Below are 4,165 nucleotides of genomic sequence, written 5' to 3'. Positions count from 1 at the left end.
TCTGGTGAAAATTTCATGTCATTAGCACCTCTAGTAATATATTTACTGAGAAAAATGTTGACGTGTTCAATACTAATTTTACCCGCTGTATATCATCGGAGAAACTGGAGAAGTGCAACATTACATTCAAAACTTCAGACCTAAAGGAAATATTCTACTGGGCTGCCAATTTTGGATACCCATTGGTGGCTGTTGAAAACTACTTTGTGACTAGTTAGCACTGTTGCAGACTAATTTGTGATTGTTGGTGACTGGTTGGTGGCTGGTTTGTGACTGGTTTGTGGCTGGTTGGTGACAAGTTTGTGTCTGGTTTGTGACAAGTTTGTGACTGATTTGTGACAGGTTGGTGACTGGTTTGTGAGTAGTTGGTGACTGGTTGGTGAGTAGTTGGTGACTGGTTGGTGACTGGTTGGTGAGTATTTGGTGACTGGTTGGTGACTGGTTGGTGAGTAGTTGGTGACATGTTTGTGACTAGTTGGCGTCTGTGGAGTTTGCAAGTTCCACAGCTCAGTCAGTCAATGAGCAGCAATCTGCATTATCAAAATTATTTGTGTGCAATACTCTGTTGACCTGCCACAAACCACAGCTAAGGTGGATCCAAGGGTTAACAAGGGTTAAAGCCACACCCATGGAGAAGGGGGTTAAAAGATCTTGACACTCTTACAGGGTCTTTTATTTACTATTCCCATATAAACTATGAAGCCCCAAAGGGGTATGCTCGAAATGCATTTATTTTTTGTGTTACTTTGCAGTAATATTAGTTTACCTCTCTAACTCAGAAATGCCCCACTGTCACAAAGAGCTACAGATCCATGCACCACCTTCAGCTGATGTTGTTTAGTGTCTGGATTTTTGCACAGGTCCTTCTGTTGTCTGCACCAAACCATTAAAATGTCACATTCCGTGCTGCAGTGGTCTTTGGCAGGAGACCTGTTGAACATGTGTGGCAGTAATCCATGTTCCTTAAATCTACTGCTCCCATCTAGAATTTCACACAAATCAATGTAGTTCACAAGTTTAAATCTTAAAAAATGGCTCCAGAAAGCCTGCRGGCTTCTGTCTGTTCTCTCTGTGGCTGATCAGACCTAAAGCCGCAGGATCTTTGGCGGGTTTAGAGTTCCTGCCAGGTGAAGCAATCATAGATCAGACACCTGTGGGAAAACTGTCCTGAACTCTACAAAATACCAGACTTGACCCGACTACTGAGCAACTGTTGACTGGGCCAAGTTATTACCCTGGCTTCTGTCCCTGATAAACCTGCAGATCTCATCTGCAAACATCTGTGTCTACGGTCAGTGGAGAATGTTGGACAGAATGAGGACATCAGTAATATTCTTCATTGGCCTGGAGTTTGAATAATTCAAGTAAGTTCAGTTGAAGGCAACTGGCCCTGAAGGTTTGACTGTTTTCTATCGGTGTACCCCGATAAACTGCAGATAAAGTTTTAATTGTTTTTTGCATCTATAGGTTGGCCTTTTTATAAAAAGTGACACTGTATCCGTAAGGACCGGTGTTATTGTCAAATATGCATCAGTCTAAGTTACATATGAAGATGTTTTATTTATTTATGAGCGGCTGTGGCAGAGTGGTTAGGGGAGTCGTTCTGGAACCGGAAGGTCGCTGGTTCAATCCCCCATCCAGCTGTCTCAGGCGTTGTGTCCTTGGGCAAGACACTTCACCCGCCCTTGCCTACTGATGGTGGTCAGAAGGTCCGGTGGCGCCGGTGCATGGCAGCCCCACCTTTGTCAGTGTGCCCCAGAGCAGCTGTGGATACAGTGTATCTTACCATCATCAGTGTGTGAATGGGTGAATGTCTGTTAGTGTGAAGAGCTTTGGGGTCCGGAGGGACTTGATAAAGCGTTCTATAAGTTCAGTCCATTTACCATTTATCATTTATTTATTATTTTTCATCATTTTAAGTCAGTAAATATTAATAATAAAAAACTTTATACTTTATTAGTCATTATAATAATTAATGTGTATGTGCAAAGTCGTGACAACCTTTATATCGTAAAAGTCTGGATAAATGTTAATTCATAGATAAATATGAGTATCATCAGCATAATGATGAAAATGATCTTATGCTGTCTAGTAACTGTTATGTAATAACGAGGATTGGTCCAAGCACTGAACCCTGAGGAAATAAATCCATTAATATTTACTAACTGGAATCTATCAAATACTTGATTTAAACCATTTAGATCACTTCACGCATCATAAGCCATGTTTAATCGTCATGTTATACTTAAGGTACTATATTATTGTGTTTCATGTCTCTAAGAAACCTTCCTGTTTCTGCAGCAGCTGATTGGTTGAAGGGATCGCCTCGACTTTGCAACCTACCCCAGACATCCCAGACCTGCGACCTTAAAACTGCGTCTTTACAATCTCTGTCAGCTGCATGTTTCAACCAGATGACCCTTCATGACCAAGTCTGAGATACTCTTCTGCCATTTGGTGAAATGTTGTAGCAATATGTTTAGTCTCTTCCTATTTTTTGTTATCAGTAGCCACATTTGTGATCAGCTGTGAAGGATTGACGAGGACAGAGTTGAAGATTTTTTAGCCAATTATTTGACAAGTAAAAGCCTTTGWTAAAGTAATGTAGAAATGTAATGTGTTATATTTTCTTTCTAAATGTAAAAGTTGACACAAGGTAACCATTGGACAAATGTGTGATTCGGGTTAAAACAGGAGATGATTCAGGGCGCTGTATATCTCAGAGTTTGCTTAAATTTTACTTTTTGAATTTTATGGAAGTTTTTGGTAGTTTGTTGCCTCTTTGCACCTTATTTGCTTTTTTCTTCAAGTAGAAGAAATGYTTATTTTTAAAGCTCCCAGATTGTTTATATAAATGTACATATTTAATTTTTATGCATTGATTTCTGATCACTTCTGTTTTAATGTCATTCTGTAAATGTACCACTGACTCAGTTTTATGACAGATCTGTTTTCTGCATCACGTTTGACTACAGTTGGTTTTTAATTCTTGTCTAATAGTCTCATATACTCATAGAATCCACGGCTGTGTTTGCCTGCAGTATTAAAGTGCTCTTGTTAGATGACTGTGGAGAACAGCTTTGCCTTCTCTGTAGGTGTGAAGCTTCAGGCAGACATGAAACTGCTTGTGATCACCACGTTTGGAAGCACAATTCTTTTTACAACAGATGGGAATAAACCTGATCCATCCTGTCTCATGTTGTGTTTTTGCAGAATAGGTCTAAATTTCTACTTTCATAAGAGATGATTTTTAGATGTGAAATCAAAGAGGAAAAAGCAACCTTAACTTTTTAGTTGACAAACTAATGAAAGAAAAAATAATAATTTAGTCAAATTACCTGCAGGATGAGGAGCAGTATTCTGAGTCTTGGTGGTGTGGACCTAAAGAAGAGGTCCAGGTTCTGTTGAGTCTCGTGTCTGAACAGTGAAGCTGTTGATGTTTGACCTTCAGCTACGTCACACATCAGGTAGAACCAGCCTGAAAAATCAAACTCGGTGTCTTAATAAAGTTTTATTGTTTACATTTTAAATGCGAGTCCAGCTTATTGAACTTTTCTGTTTCTTTGCTGCCTAAACAAACTAAACTCTAAATAAACTGTTTGATAAGCCCTGTTCCAGCTGTCTCAGTTGTTGTGTCCTTGGGCAAGACATTTCACCCCTAATGCCTCTGATGTRTGTCCCATCAGTGTATGAATGTGATTGGCACTGATTAGTCTCCATAGATAATTGTATGTACAGTATTAGCTTTGCAGAGACCTAATAGAGTGCTGTGTGAATGGGTAAATGACAGATTATAGATTGTGAAGAGGTTTTTATCCTGGTTGGATAGAAAAGCGCTATATAAGTACAGTCCATTTAACATTTTTACTCTTGTGTAATTTCTTGGAGGGATAGGTCTTACTTTTATTTGAGAAACAATATGTTGAAGCAGTGGTATTCTTACCTGAGTACAATTATCGGGTACTCTATCTCCTGTACTTGTGGGTAAATCATGCTTCATATTTTCAAGTTGTATCCTTGATGTTTAATTTCATAGTTTATTGTTGTGTTTCCTTCCTGAATATTGTTTTTTATCATGATCTGTGTTTTTATTTCTATTCAGATCACGTGTTTTGCTGTTTGTCTTGTGAATTAATTATTGCTCAAAAGGTCTTGCCATAGTCCT

The 4,165-nt window shown here is 38.9% G+C and overlaps 1 protein-coding gene across 3 annotated transcripts in view; it reads left to right on the top strand.

The window, feature by feature from the left end:
* Positions 1-3,530, top strand: part of LOC106531581 (golgin subfamily A member 7) — a 25,481-nt gene extending 21,951 nt beyond the window's left edge. For 2 of the 3 annotated variants that reach the window (XM_014027485.1, XM_014027484.1), the window contains exon 6: positions 2,302-3,530. The gene's annotated coding sequence lies outside the window, so the exon portion shown is untranslated. The remainder of the gene's footprint in view (positions 1-2,301) is intronic. The other variant, XM_014027483.1, reaches the window with a different exon arrangement.
* The last annotated feature ends 635 nt before the right edge of the window (positions 3,531-4,165 follow it).

The sequence above is a fragment of the Austrofundulus limnaeus genome, unplaced genomic scaffold (assembly GCF_001266775.1).
Source record: "Austrofundulus limnaeus strain Quisiro unplaced genomic scaffold, Austrofundulus_limnaeus-1.0 Scaffold652, whole genome shotgun sequence".
NCBI lineage: Eukaryota > Metazoa > Chordata > Actinopteri > Cyprinodontiformes > Rivulidae > Austrofundulus > Austrofundulus limnaeus.
This window is presented reverse-complemented; position numbering and strand designations above follow the sequence as displayed.